The following is a 16,912-nucleotide window of genomic DNA, read 5'->3' as shown; positions in this document are numbered from 1 at the left end:
ACATGTGTGATAAATTGTAGGCATCAAAAGTATGTACAAAAAGTAGCATTAAAATACTTAAACTGGACATATGGGAGTTTGATTAAGTTGTAAGTAATTTCTAAATACAATTCAACAAGCAAAAAAATTACAATTAAAATAATTCACCAATGAACAAAATAAATGACTAAAATAATAACTAAGGAAAAATGGGGAAGCATCATGGATATTTAAAATTAAAGATAAAAGTTGAAGAATGATTTAACAGAGCACTGTATATATAATTCACATCTCTAGAAAAGCAGTTCAGCTTTGACCTTTAAAGTAATAATTCCTAAAGTCTAAAGAATAAATAAATAAATGATGAAATAAAAACATTTTTTTCCTTTGGTTGTTGGGTCACAACCAACAGTGCTCAGTAGTTACTTCTGGCTCTGAGCTCAGAAATCGCTCCTGGCACGCACAGGGGACCAGATGGAATGCTGGGATTTGAGCCAGTGTCCGTCCTTGATTGGCTGCATACAAGGCAAATGCCCTACCACTATGCTATTTCTCCTAAAAACATCTTTTAATTAAAAATAAGAATTACCTTTAACTTTAAAATGAATTATAGCCAATATTATAAAAATGAATTGATTGTAGTTATTTACCTTACACAATGTCATTCACAAACAAGTTCATAATAAATTTTATGGTATTTACAATGAGTACCACATACCACTTGGGCCATCTGATCTTCATCACATGTTTTTTAGTTCAGTTGTTATTTTGCATGTAATAATATCTGCTAATAAGTAATTTTTTTCTGTCTTCTTTCTTCTCATATGAAAGTATAGTGGATGCAACTCAAATCAAGGAGCAGTTTCTTGATGATTGATATATTTAGCCAGTGAAAAGATTGCAGTATGAGTAGATTTACCTGTTTCATTAAATTTTATGTTGAACTTTGGGTACTATTATTTTAAATAAGTAATTATTTTATGTTAACTTCTATTGAATATATATGATATTTAATGTAATAACTTGTGTCCTATGCCTGGAATAGTAAATCAATGACAAAATGTAAGAGAAATGGCTGAGATCTTTACACTTCATCAAAATGTCATCAAAGTAGTACTTTACTCTTTGTTCTGGGGTCACACCCAGCCGTGCTCAGGCATTACTCTTGGCTCTGCATTTAGAAAACATTCCTGAAAGACTTGGAGACTATATAGAATGTCTGGTATCAAACATGGTTCAGCTGAGTGCAAGGCAAATGACTTATTTTTACTAATCTTATATTAATCTAGTTTCTAGGGTTTGGGCACAACAAATACATTACTTTTAAAATGCATATTATTTGGTTAATTTTTTTACTTTTTTTTTAATACTATGTGTCAGAGATACAAAAAATCTCTTTCCATTTACTTATTTCTTTTGGGAGGCGCATACCTGGCAGTGCTGAAGGCTCTTTTGTTTCTGTGTTTCTACTCTTCTTCCTCCTTTTCCTCCTTTCTTCTCCTCCTTCTCATCCTTTTGACCTCCTTTTATCCCCTTCTTTTTCTCCTCCTTCCCCTTTTTTCCCTCTTCTTCCACTGCTCCTCTGCCTCTTCCTCCTCCTTTTATATAGTAGTACTCAAATCAGTGTTCAATTTCTCTTTTCTTGTTTTATTCCCAAATAAATGTTCAGGATCTAGGGTTTTCTCCTACAGAGTAGTCATCAGTTCAGTCAGCTAGGTCAGATGTCAAAGCCTGGGCCTAGCAATATGTTACCTACTGGTCCACTCATTGTACTGTGTGCCACCAGGTTTCTCCAGTAAGGAGCCCATATGTACTGGAATTTGCACATGAAAGGACTGCAGAATCCTATGTTGTTTATCTGGGCTCCTCCTTTTCATTTTTATGTTTTGGAAAATAAGGACTTATTGCTATATTCCTCAAAAGTATTGACTTCAGTGAATTGATTCTGCTATAGTCTTAATAGCGAGGGCAGATAATTTAAAACTGTATATTGTACCAATTACATCTATGAGTTTTCATGCTTTTGTACTTGAGTATTTTTATTTACATTCTTAGCAAAGAAACTATGTTCCTAAACTAGATATCAAATCTTGACTAATTAGCAAAAATACTATAGAAAATGTATTTTATTTCTTTTTGATAATTTAAAGTAAAATTTAGTCAAATGCATATTTGGGAGTCTGTTTACTTGTCACATAACCAACATTTTAGTAAAATTTCTGTCAGTGAACTGTAAAAAATTAAAGATCCAAGATAAAATGTGCTCCCAGGCTTCAAATCTGACCAATTCCATTACGTGCACTATTGAAGTATGAAACCTTTCTCCTTGATCAAAATGCTGGTGAGCATTTCTATATATTTTTCATTTTCTTCTCTCTCTCTCTTTTTAAAACAAAATTCCATTTTAAAATTTTATTTCCTGCATAAAAAGTATTATAAAACCCAAATGAAAACAGAAATAGTCATAAAATGATTTTTTTACATTTTTTTAAGTAGGTCACAGTAAGGTATATTATTCTTACTGCAAAAGTCAGGTTAAGGCTCTCAATTAAAAAAAAAAGACCCATTTTTTTCTTCCATTTTTATTGATTTTTGATGTCATCTTAAAAATGATGAATAACATATTGTAGGAAACTGGACCCAAAGAGCATTTCTTTCCAATTTTAACTGTCTGCCGAAGAACATGTTTCTGGGTTTCACAAGTCTCAAGAATACTGCAGGTGGGACAACAGACCAATGAGAGAGGGTCATTGCTGTCTTTCACATTTATGAATATATGAGTGTCCTTGTATTGGAGTTCTGCTATGTACCTGAACATAGTCCATGCCTCAGACAAAAGCAAGGTCTCTCATTTGGAACAAGGATAATCTGTTTAAAAATCTAAAGCTCATAAATGGCTGACGTGTGCAAGAATATCATAGTGCATAGCTCTTTGTAAGGTAATTTTAAAAGAAAATGATACACATTTTGCTCAGCCAAGCAATATGAAAGTTCAAAAGGTAAGAAGCACTTCTCAGCATGAAACTGTCAAACATATTTGAAAAAAAAGTTAATTACAATTGGCATTTCCAGGCCTTCTGCTGGCCATGGCTATCTTACTGAAAGGTGACACTAGTGACATCCGTTGTATTAGGACTGAGAAACGATGACCATCAAAAATCTGTAACTCCTCATTTCTATAACACAGGCTGAACTAACATATGACACTTATTTTTATTTTTTGTATATACTTTACATCTTTGTGTATGTCAAGTGACTAAGAATAGGTGCAAACTAGTTGTTGAGAGAACTGGGATCCACAGAGATGATTTGGATATTTTCTTTCCCTGGGAAGAGATTGAAAAGGATTAATGTAAGGTAAAAACAATAGTTTTGGTTTGTTCATTTGTGATTGTTGGGTGTTTTAGCTTTCCTAGCAACTTGTTAAACTATATATTTACAAGTGAATATATATAATATATCTTATATATAACATGTGATATACTAATTTTTAAAAAGCAAGAGAGTACACCTCTGGGCTCTGGCTAATACTGAAAAGAACTCTGCTAATAAAATGTGGCTGAATTTTATATATTTCTGTGATAAGAGAGACATGAAATGCCTATTGGTTTCTGAAAGGCATCAATAGTAGATTCTTTTTTTTTTTTTTTTTTTTTGGTTTTTGGGCCACACCCGGCGATGCTCAGGGGTTACTCCTGGCTGTCTGCTCAGAAATAGCTCCTGGCAGGCACAGGGGACCATATGGGACACCGGGATTCGAACCAATCACCTTTGGTCCTGGATCGGCTGCTTGCAAGGCAAATGCCGCTGTGCTATTTGCACTTATTATTTTTTATGAAGACCACACCATATTTATCTTTTTGCCAAGTGTCTATGGTAGTGAATGACTAGGGTGTTGGAAACAAGAAACAATATATCTTAGAGTAACAGGAATTTTAAGTCTTGAGAAAAAGTTTTTAATATTGAAATAATAATTATTCTATAAGTGTGGAATGGAAATATTTACATCTGCTTTCAGGAAAATAAAGTAGTTAAAAAATTGTTCTCCATGTGAACTGCTTTGATTAGTTCCCAGATCCTTGAAGTAAATATATAGTTTTCTCAGCTATTCTCAGTATAGTTTTGTGGAAATATTTTACAATTAATACTCAAACTGCAATAAATAGACATTTTTTATTTGTTTTTGGTCACACCCAGCAGTGTTCATGGGTTTATCCTGGCTTTGTGCTTAGAAATCGCTCATGATAGGCTCAGGGGACTATATGGGACACATGGGATTGAACCCTGGTCAGCCGCATGCAAGGCGGCTACCAGCTGTGCTGTCGCTCTGGCTAGAGATGAAGTCAGTTTCTTTAAATTTGCTTCAGTGTGCAATTTTGCAATTGGTTTGGATATTTCCATTAGTCTTTGGTAACTATGGTGGGCAAAGCAATATACACTAGGAGTTTTTTTCTCACCCATAAAAAAAGTCTAAGAAAGACAGAAGAGGTCAGTCTGAACCAGTTTTATAGCTGAAGCTGTAAAAGGCCTGGGGAGCCAGGAGTTGGAGCAGTGATTGGTGTATTTAGAGTAAATATAATTTCTAGCTTCTATGTAGCTTTTATGTAAGTTGTTTACCAACTTACATAAATTAATTTATATAAAAGTTATGTTTTACAATTTTTTCATAAAATGTTTTATATATAGACTTTTTATTTTATCTGGCAAGAATTAATGCCATTATTGTATTACTGTTGATATATAAAACATTTCTTTAATATTTATAATAATATTTTTTCTACTTTTTTTGGCTTCTTTCTTTTTTTATTTTATTTTATTTTTTTCTTCACAGAATTATTTATGGTACATAGTGACAATGAATGAAGGGCATTCCCATTACCAGTGTTGTCTTTCCTCCACCCCTGTTCCCATCATGCATCCCATATCTCCTTCCTTTTTCCCCCCAGAGTACTAGTGTAACTGGTCTACACTTTACAGCTTGTTGTAGATTATCTATTCTGTTGTCGTTTGAGATAAAAAGGATAGGAAAAAAAAAAAAAGGAAGAAAAAAATTGGTAGCAACTACCAAAAAGAGAAAGAGAAAAAGAAAAAAATTCATCCGGTTAATAAGAAAAGAAAAGAAAATTAGGCCACATGGTTCAGGAATTCAAACCACTTTATCTGATACCCTGACTTTTGTGTGTATAGTTATAGCTGGTTAGACTCCCACAGGTACAAAATGTATGTATGTGGGAGGGGAGGGAGTGCCCACACTCCAAAAATATCCTGGTAACATCAGTTGCAAATACTAGCCTATATGGAGTTTGGCCAAATTGGTATCTCTGCAGAGAGTCATAGATGAGTGTTGAGGTAGGGCCATAGGCATAAGGGTAATTATGGATGATGACTTTGGCAGGGTGGGAGGTTGGCCCCTGTTCCCCTCCTGAGATTGCCAGATTTGATTGGTATGTCCATGATTTTTTAAAGCTTGGTTTACATCTCTTTGGAGAATAGGTGGTGCTGGCTTGGTACATGTTTTCATATGATTTTATATTTTCCATGCATAAATACTCAATATCAGTACATAATACCTATTATGGGTTGGGATTTCATGATGCCCAGGAGCCCTTTTAGAGATTCTTACAGACCTGGGCTGATGTTTCAGTACAGAGACCCAAGAACGTGCTACATTCAAGCCCTGTAGTACAACAGTACACCCTAACCATTGTGGCTGTGCTCAATGGCTGCATATAGTAATTATCAGAAAGTCATGCACATGTGATGATTAAATCAGGGTAGGCCAATGCGAAGCCTATATTTTAACCCCTATATCATCTTTTCCTGTTGTTAATAATTTTTATAGGTGTTCAGACTTCTATGTGTACAATAGTTTGCTCAAATGTTTATTTTCTAGAATAACATTAAGAATGAATGAAATGTGGCTGAAGCGATAGCACAGTGGTATGGCATTTGCCTCGCACGTGGCTGAACCAGGACAGACCTCGATTTAATGCGCGGTGTCCCATATGGTCCCCACACCAGAAGCAATTTCTGAGCGCATAGCCAGGAGAACCCCCGAGCTTCACTGGGTGTGGCCCTAAACAAAAACAAAACAAACAAAAACGAATAAATGAAATGAATAAATTGAAAATTGAGCCAATTGGTTTCTGGTAAACTAATTAGGGTGAATTAAAGAATATTAAAAAAATGGAAAAATACAATCTACATGACCAAGGCCCTAGTTTGACTCCATCTGAAGCACTCCTGATTGTTGCTCTGGTAGCTTTTAGTGCTACTAGCCCAATTGCAGAAATTCTTGACCAAGCATTGACTAATAAGTACTCATAAGTATAATGATAATAAGGATCACTGCTGAGAAAGGCTTTACAAAAATTTAGATAACTAAATTTGAATAAATTATATATATGTTTGTTCTGGTTGAGGCACAACCATTGGCTCTGTGTACAGAGATCAATTTTGGTGGACTTGGGAGACCAAATGAGATATCTGCAATTGAAACTGGGTAGACTGCAGTGCAAGGCAAATGCCCTACCCTTTTTATTAGTGCTTCAGCTTCAAAAATTATAAAATGGTTGAATATCTTATAAACAACCATATAAAAGTACAACATATATCCTCAACACTTATATATTATATTTAATGAAGAATTGTTATTTTTGTAGTTTGAATATTTTTCTAAATTATGGGTTAAAAATTGGGGATGGAGGGGTGGTAGGTGTTTGCCTTGTGCGCAGCTGATCTAGGATGGACAAAGGTTTGATCACCTGGAGTCCCATATGGTCCCCCAAGCCAGGAGAAATTTCTGAGCACATAACCAGGATTAACCCCTGAGCATCACCAGGATTGGCACAAAAACCAAAATAAAAAAAGGGGGGGGGGTTAAAAACTAACCACTTCCAAAGGGAATGCTAAATTTTATTAAAATAGAAAATTTAATACTGTTCAATACTTCAACTCAAATAACACAGTAGATATTATTCCATAATAAAATCTCAGAGTCTAAAAATTCACTAGCAAGTGAGATGAGAAAGCTGAGTTTTGAGTCCAATACATCTGTGGGGAATGATTTATAGAAAGTTAGTGCTCCTATTTATGCTCTCGAAAGTAATAAACATACTAATTTATTCAGTAAATGTTTACTGTCAGGTCAGAGCAATATCACAGTGGGTAGGGCATTGGCCTTGCATGCAACTGACCCGGGTTCAAACCCTGGTATCCCATATGGTCCCCTGAGCCTTACAGGAATAATTTCTGAGTGCGGAGCCAAGAGAAAACCCTGAGCACTGCCAGGTTTGGCCCTAAAAACAAACCAAAAAAATGTATTGATTTATTGAACAACTTTCAGAGGGTAGTCACTATAATAGACCTAGAGGATAGAGCACAAGGAAAGAAACATAAAAAATTCTTATTTTTTTAGGGCATACTCTATAAAGAAAGAAAATAGTAAAACATTTTAATAATAAAGGGTTGATTTTACAGAAGGTGATTTTTCTCATTCTCTTTAGATTCTCTCGCTTATTTAAAAATATAGTTTTATTTATTTAATTTTTTTCACACACACCCTTCCCCATCAACTTTATTTACATGTGGTCTTAGAGAAAGTCATAAAACTCCATTAAGAGCAGTCAGGAACTCAAACTGAAAAGGAAAAAAAGTTAAATTCTAGTAGCCACTAGAAAAATATGTTAATCTTAAATTTAATATAAGATTAAAGTCACCTGTGTGTGACTAAATCAACATATAAAATATGCCTCCTAACTAAGGCCTTATGCATTTGCAATGATTAAATACAAATTAATACAAATTTCAAATTCTATTCTATGCATCATCTGTTACAGAAAACTGATATTCATCTACTCCTTGTATTTGATGTTGAATGTTATCATTTGGATTTTTCATTCAGTTAGCAAATTTTATAAAAGTTTTTACAAATAAAAAGAAAAACGTTTTCTCTTATGACTAGCCTTCATAATCACTGTTTGTTTTTTTTTTGTTACCAAGTGAAACTGTAGAGATTCCTATTTTAGTCATGTTGCTGTTAATGGTGAATGCATAGATGATCAGGTTTAGACTCGTATGCTGCTAAATTCACCCAACAACTCTCATGACTCTAACAGAGATATTTTTTGCTATACAGACTACTGGGAAACATATGAACCAATTTAATTTCCCCTCTTTTTTATTACAAACCACCAATATAGCCATCTTTCCGGAAATCATGTGCCAGCATCATTTGCCACTGTAATGATCTTGCTTTTAGTATGTAAAATACATAAAAATAAAATTTTCTAAAATATAATTATGTCATTGTTCTTATTTCTTAACATTTTGATTATTTCTGGCAAAAATTTTCTAGTTCAAAGACACTGATATTCTTCACCCTTTTTTCACATTTTTTCAGACATGGTTTTCACTGAGGAGTGGATTATCTCTCTGTTAATAATCAAATCTATAATTTTAAAATTGGATAAGACCAATATATTTTACAAGTAAGTTTAGTATTCAACAGTAGAACTGATTTTTTCTAAATTTTAAATTCCTAATTTGTAGTCTGAGAAAAAGTATAATTAAAATATTAGCTCCTATGATAAAGCTAAAGTAGATAGCAATATAAATTCTCCTGGAAGAAAAATTTGTATACAATATTGTTGAATGGTAATTACTGACACTTATTTTTCTTCATTAGGTAGGTAGGAGCACTAGCCATATATGTCAACCACATTCCTGAATTAAAAACTGTATATAGAATAGGAAAAAAGAGAAGTCTTGGTCTTACTAAATTTGAATCTATTTGCTATAGACTACTATGTTGCTTCTGGTTTTATGTAATCAAAACAGAGCAGTGAAGATCTGGATTCTAAACATGGCTTTATTTTATTTTGTCTTTGGACAATACCTGATGGTAATCAGGGATTATTTATGATTCTGAGATCAAATATCATTTCTAACAGTCAGGGAATCAGTTGGCATTCTGGGGATCAGAATGTACAAGACAGATATGTACAAATCAGCTATGTACAAGGCAATAACCATTCTTCACTACTATTTCTATAGTACCTAAACATAATTAATATCTCTGGTTTTGATAGTTTTAACACATGAGAAAAATAAAAACTTTAGCTCAGTTTATATTGCAAAAGGACTGTTTAAGTTCATACCTTAGTTCCTGAGCAATAGAGGTAGTATATTTGAAAACAACGAGTGACTACAAAATGCACGAAAAAAAGCTTTGATGTCTTAGAATTTGATAGAAGCTGGGAAATCTCCATGGTTGCTATACGGGTGATGTCAGTGAATGGCATGAAACTTAAGGCTAATTTCTGACATTAAAGACCATTAGTTTATTAAAAGAAAATAAACCAGGCTTCATTAGTACTACTGAAATAGACTTGTTTCCCCCACAGAATTAATTTATCTTCAGTATCATGAATCAACAAATACATTTTTACCCCTTGAATACAGGCATGAAATATAATTCACTTTCTTTGTTGCTGTCCAGAAATGCCCTTCAAATAATTTTAGATACATTTGTCAAACAAGCATGATTTACACTGTGTATGATTTTTTTTATTCAAAAGTTGGAAATTTCTTTATATTTCCTCAGAAAGGACCACTACATTTCTTTACCCTTCTTCAGCAACCCTGATACTCTCCTAACTTCACACTCCCAACAAAGACACTTCTTAATTGTATTACTGTTATCCTGACCTCCAACCCCAACTAAAATGAGGACAAGGCTAGTTTTGTGTTTCGTGGGATAACAATTTATGAGCAATTAAAAATGAAGAGACACAAAGCATTCATCACAGTCTCAGCGAGACAGGCAGTTGAGGTCAAAGGCTCTAGCAATGAAGTGTGCACAATATATTTTTATTTCTGTTTTCACTAAGAAGGAAACGGGTTAGCTAAAAATTATGGCATGCAGCCTCCAGTTCAAAATAGGTGCACTTAATCTTTGGAGACAGTCCACGCTTGGCCAGATAGGTTATGGCAGCTCATGCAAAGACATACGCAAACACATGCACACATACACACACAGACACAATTTGAGTGCTAAACAATATGTTGTGGAAAACAGAAACGTTTCCTACTGCAGTTCACATACAATTTCTTAAAGAAAAATGTGTTAAATAAATATTCATTATGGTTTTATAGCAAGTACATAATATTTCTCCTTTTGCCCATATTATGGAAAACAAAATAGAAGATTTTAAGGTATGATTCCTCCTGGCACATTTCTCAATCTGTTTGGAATAACATGAGAGTCTTATAATTTTATTTTCCTGGAGCATCAATAGTATATTACATGAAAGTTGAGATTAATGTCTTGCATGCTGAGCTTCAGTCAAAGTTACATATCAAAGCACTACAGAAAATGCTTTCAAAATAATAAAGTTGGTTTAAATTTTTTTCCCTTGAAACTCTACAGTATCCGTATATGATACCAATTTTCTGCTTTAAGGTCTTGGTCCAACATAAGTGAAAATACTGCTTAATTGACAGTGCATCATTATTAATCAACATTGCCGTTGCTTTGTAATGTGTCTAATTTCCATTAGGGAAGATAAAAAGCTATATTGCAAGCAGATCATCAGTTTTATTCTGTGTGTAGGTCTGCTCATCCAATCAATGTGTTTCAATGTCTGAATAAACAAGAATCAGATGAAAATGCTTGTTATGATTAGATGATTCTAAGGTAATTTTGGGTACACATGTAAAGTTTTGACGAGAGAGGAAAAAGTTCACTAGCACAAATTGAGACTGTCTTTTACTTTTAATTTTCCATTAAGAAAGCAGAGTAAATCTTAAAGAGGAATTAAATATGCACCTAAACAACATCACTTTGCTAAAAGACAAAAAGCTATGAATAGCTAACTCAGATTAACATAACCTTTCTCTCATCAGCAAATAAGCAGCCCCTTGTCCCGCCTGCCTCTTGACATTATGAAATAAGTTGAACATTTAAGACAATGTCATTTTTATTAATTTATCCAAATTAACATTAAAATACCATTTTAAAATAATTTTAACATAATTATCTACAATTTGGGTTGTTATTAATTTGACTGTTGAAGATACTGTGATTTTTTTTTATCAGGTATCCTTGTTAGTCTTGTTAAAAAAATGTTATGAACTCTGGGAGTAATGTAAATATCAAAAGAAGAAAGGACAGAAGTAAGAATAGACAGAATAGATTCAGAATTATCTTAGGATATTTCTTGTCAGTAACATGAAAACTCAGTACTTGCTGTGGAAGGATTGAATTTGCATGCCATGTGACTTGTAGAGAATTTAGGAAAAGCTGTTTAAGGAAGCAATTTATATCATGTAGTTATAAACTTATCTCTTTGTTCAATAAGCTGAGTCTAGCTAAATAAAAGAAAAACTAAAGATTGTATTTCTTTATGCATGTCAAACTTTATAGATTAAAAAGTTTCTTTATCAAAAAAAATGTTTCTTCAATAACCCAGCCCAAGTTTAAGGTCAAGGTACTTTTATGAAGTCAAATCAGGTCCTCATCCCCAAACCAATTTCAGGCTGTAATTGAGGCCTTCATCTAGGTTAACATGGGGTGGAGGCATCTCCAAGGGCCTTCATGAATTCTAAAATCACTGATATTGTCTTATTATCTGACTCTCTAGTAGTTCTACTTTTATTGAAAGCCTGTTTAAATACCTAAGTCACACACAATTTACATAGTTTTAAAATAATCTTATTGCAGAAATTTTTTAAAAATTAGGACACCCAAACAATAAAATATCACTATCATGCCATCCATATTCATTTATTATTACTAACAACATTTTAAAATGATTTTAATGTATCTTTTATTTTATTCCATTTTAATTGAGAAGGTGGAATCATATCTGTCAGTGCCCAGGTCATTCTTCTGTTTCCAGATATCTCACCAGTTGTTGCTTGCAGGACAATATGCTGTGTTGAAATCCGAAGGGTTGGGTGTGTGCAAGGCAAACACCCTACATTAGTAGCACCTTAGATACTAATGTTCCTTTTATATTTTTAGGAAATGCTGATTTTTATTTTGTAATTATTGTGAGTTGCTTTCAATTAAATGCAAACTAAGCATGAATTTTTGGGATATATTGCATTTCATTATAAATTACATAATAATATTTTTGTATTGATTTATCAGTGGTTAAGAATTTTTGTGCCTATGCTTTTAGAAATATTGAATTATAATATAATTTTCTTGTAGTTTATTCATATTTTAGGATCAAAATCTTTTGATAACATAGATGACCATGGATGTGTTTCTTATTCATGTATTTGTAATAGTAACTAACATAGAATAATGTTCATAATTGAAATATGACAGAATTTATCATTGAAATATTTTGGACTTGTAGTTTTCTCAGTTGAAATACTTTATTGTGAATTGATTTTCTTTTATTATTTTAGAGTTCATATTTTTATTTCTTATTTTGTTAACATTAGTTAATCATATTTTTTAGAAACTTGTTCACTGAAAAACTCTAAGTATACTGGTATTAAATTGTTCATAGTACTTCCCTATTATCATGTTCATGTCCATGTAATTTATTACAATGTTTTACTTTCATTTCTCACAGTATATATTAATTATATCAAGTATTAAGAAACTCAACTTTTAAAGTTATTGATTCTATATATTTTATTTATTCATCTTAATGTAATTGTATGAATTAAAATAAATTTTCTTTTTCTACTTTTTGACAGTGGCACGTAAGTAATTTATTTTTCTTTTTTAAATGTTTGTAGTTTAAAAAAATATTTTTGGGGTGTTGGACCACACCTGGTGATGCTCAGGGGTTACTCTTGGCTATGTGCTCAGAAATCACTCCTGGCTTGGGGGACCATATGGGACACTGGGGGATCAAACCACTGTCAGTCCTCGGTTAGCCACATACAAGGCAAAAGCCTTACTACTTGCGCCACCACTTTGGCCCCTAAAGATACAAATTTTACTTTGTGTAATACTTTATTTATATCTCACAGTTTTGGTAAATTGTATTCTTATCAATTAATTGATTTTTATAGTTTACTTTTATTGTTTTCATTATTAAGTTCAAATATTTCAGTCTTGTGATTTATTTTTGAATTCATGAACTTTTAAGACATCTGATAAATAAATGGATATTTGGAAAGACTATTTTATTTAATATTCTTCTATATTATTAGATTGTATTATTTTCTAGGATATTATTATTGTGACTGTCCTTAATAAATTTGAAATGTATATGTATATATACATAGATATATAGATATCTTATAGTTTGTGGAGAGCTGTCTAAAATGTAAATAGGGCTACATTACTAGACATCTGTTTTATTTGTATGTTTCAGGACATATCTGGAGTGTTCAGAGCTTATTACTGGCTTTGCATCCAGGGATAACTCCTGGCACTGCTCAGGGGACAATAAGGATAAGATCTTAGTCAGTTGTCAGTAAGGCAATTGCCTTACCACCTGTACTATCACAGCCTCTAAATATTTTATATTCTTACAGATTTTTTCTTTGTTTTACCTATCAATAAAATAAAATGCTAAAATAAATAGCCCAAAGTTGTGAGTATTTCCAGTTTTTCCTCAGTTTTTCAGGTATTGAATATATACTTGAAAATATTATAATAAGTTTTATAGTTTTAATATACCCTTTCTTTAAAATATTGTGAAGGCAATATCCAACATGACCTGGAGCCTGACTGAAATTACTCCATTAGAAGTTGACCTGGTGGTAGACAAAGCACAGGAGCTATCAAGGCTACATTTCTTACTGCTAGTGAACATGGAGTAACAGGACTTAAAACCAAGTCATCACACATGATAGGCATGTGCTCTACCAGTGAACCTTATCCCTCATTTAGTGTACCCCTCTATTTTTTTCTACCCATTCACAGAACAGTCCAGGCATAGGGCATGGTTTGAGGTGTGCATGGGGAGCATTTACTGTATCTCCTCTTCTATACAGCCAGTGTAAAGAACACAGCATGTAGTAAGCATTGGTAGGCCTTATCTTTTCTTTTTTTGATTTATTTTTATATATATAGTGTTTTATATATATAGGTTTATATATATATATAGTGTACCCCTCTTCAAAAGTATAAAATCTTCCAAGAAGCTGATTTTTCTGACATTAATATAGACTTTACTAGCTTACTTGTTTTTATGTCTTTTTGTGTCACTTTTTACCCTGTTTCTTTCAACCTATTGGTTTTACAAAATATTCAATGTGTATATGCATTATTACATTTATTATGATTAGTGTTTAATTGCAGTCAGATTATATTTCCAATAAATTTTTCTTCTTTGAAGTGCTTTAATCATTTACTGTGATTGTTAATATATTTTACTTAATAAAACATCTTATCATTTTTTCCTATTTGTAAATTCAACTCCTGTCTTTCTTGTTTCTTTTGGCTGAATAAAATATTTTATATTTTTATGAATTTTCTTCATAAACTATTTGGGATTATTTTACTTGTTGCTAAGAACTGAATATGTATTTTATATTATCATATAATAAGCAACTTTAAAAATATTAGAACTCAGGGCTGGAGTGGTAGTACTAAAGGTAAGGTGTTTGTCTTGCAAGTGCTAGCCTAGGAGGTGCCACGGTTTCATCCTCCAGCATCCCATATGGTCCCCCAGGCTAGAAGCGATTTCTGAGTGCATAGCCAGGAGTTAGCCCTGAGCATCAACAGATGTGGCCAAAAATAAAAAATAAATAAATAAAATATTAAAACTTACAGTACTATATTTTTACTTATACCTGCTCTTAGAACTCTTCTTGCACATTTTGCTTAAAAATTTTCTTATTTGATTATAATCAGCAGCCAACAAATCAATCAACAGCTCACTATCAGTATTTTTATTGCCATAATTTATTATGTATAAAATAACTTCAATTTCTTTGTCCACAGAGCTTCTTGGAGATATATGTTGGACATCCTAATTTCACAATTCAGTGCTCTACCAGATTAGACTCCCAAAACAGTGCTTATTATGACAGTGTCTTAACAAAATACTCCAATTTATTCACCCCCTATTTATTATGTCTGCTTATGACTACAGAGACCACTGAAATAGGCCACTGCACACTATAGACTTTTGTTACAGGACTCACTCATTGAGTGTTTTTGCAAATTACTATTATCCTTTTTTTTTCTTATCTCCTTTTCTTTTAATTTCAAGCTATGTAGCTATTATATCATAATGCCCACATTGTCAGTTTCCTTTCAGGAGAGGAACTTTGATGCACAAGATATAGTGAATGATATTACATAGGACTGACTTCTCTTATAATGCTCACTATCATATTGCTTAGTACTCTAGATTTAAAATTTATGTTTATTCTAAAATGACCCATGAACAATTTACCCTGAAAGCTTTATTTAGCAAAGTTCACTCACACCATTGATAAAGTGCCTAGATATTGGAAAACCTTTCCCCTTCGATGGGCTGGCCCCATTTAAAAATTTTTTTATTTTTAATATTCTTTTTATCTATTATATTTATTTAATTTACTTTTTTTTAAATTTCTCTGATACCCCTCACCCCTCATTATTGATCTGTTATCTGACCCTATTTAACCCTATATATCCTCATTTCTTAATTCCCTAGGAATTGAGACCATTCTCCTGCTCCAGTAAGCTGCCACTTGGCTCTCAAAGCAAAAGGACACCATCTCAGCCCCCCATCTCTCGCCCCAGCAATAAGCTGCAACCACCACTCCTGTTGAATCATTCTATGTGACACTTTTCTTCCACCTCCCTCAAGATGGACTCCATAAGACCAAGAAAATGTGCCCTGAATCCTACCCACTCCCCAAAAGACTTAAAAGGCATATTTATATTTTAGTATGTTTATTTCCTTAATAGTTATAACTCTTAGTGTCTTGATTTTCAAATAAAGTCCATCCCCTAATTCTTTTTCTTTCTTTCTTATTTTGATTCTGCTTAGTAAGAAAACATAGCAGAAACGTCTTGCTTGGTATAAGAGCTCAGGTCAAAACCAGGGCACAGAAATTGTATATCTTATATTTTACTCCCAAATGTACTAGTAATATAATATGGCATTGTTCCATTTTGATTAGGTACACTAAAATGGAGAAATATCATGTATAGAAGCAAGTTCTTATCTAATAGGGATAAGAACACATAGTTTCATAATACAGGGGCAAATTCCACACTGAACATTTGTTATGAGGACTCAATTTAGCCCTCATGTGATCAGACATTGGCCATCCAACCCTGAACTCAGAATATCAAATTTAGAACTGGCACAGTTCCCAGTTCCAACACTAGGAATCAAATTCCCCCCTGCCCTAATACCTCTCTGGCACCAATGTGGGCCAGTGTAGGTTCATATGACACCCTGATGATAAGTAAACAGCATCATCTTAATCTAAGCTCAGGTTGCTCTACCTTACCACCTAAATTCGAGAAGAAATCAGAAGATGCTCTGTCCTTTGCACAGATGATGTGCAAAATCAAAGATCACTAAGTACAAAAGACTGACAATCGCGACTAAGCAGAACTTTTCCTGGGACCATAAAGACTTAACCCTAGGCTTTATCCTATGATATGTGCAAAAAACAAGATCTCTACTTACAGAGAACTGACTTTGACAACAATGACTGAACAAAACGTTTTCTGGCATCATAGGGGTTTGACAACTAATATGTCCAAAGCCTGTAGTCAGTCTCATGACAGTAAGCTTCAAGATTAGAGACACCCTGTATCTCTTAGGCCGATAGAATTTACTTTCTAATTTACTGCACCTCGGAAAAAAATGCCACACCAGCCTTCTCTTTTTTCTTTTTCTTTATTCTTATTTAATTTAATTTATATTTATAGTCTCTAAACATGGACTCCTCCCTTCTTATTTTTTAAAGATAACCATAGAGCATGAATCATTTTATTCTGCCACATATT

At 33.0% G+C, this 16,912-nt stretch overlaps 1 non-coding gene across 1 annotated transcript; it reads right to left on the bottom strand.

The window, feature by feature from the left end:
* Nucleotides 1-13,856: 13,856 nt before the first annotated feature.
* Nucleotides 13,857-13,988, bottom strand: LOC126007989 (small nucleolar RNA SNORA51). Its single transcript, XR_007495443.1, has one exon. It is a non-coding gene; the product is annotated as a small nucleolar RNA SNORA51 (small nucleolar RNA).
* Nucleotides 13,989-16,912: the final 2,924 nt, after the last annotated feature.

Source organism: Suncus etruscus, chromosome 4 (assembly GCF_024139225.1).
Source record: "Suncus etruscus isolate mSunEtr1 chromosome 4, mSunEtr1.pri.cur, whole genome shotgun sequence".
Lineage (NCBI taxonomy): Eukaryota > Metazoa > Chordata > Mammalia > Eulipotyphla > Soricidae > Suncus > Suncus etruscus.
The sequence above is the reverse complement of the archived record's forward strand: the minus strand, read 5'-3'. Positions and strand labels throughout refer to the sequence as shown.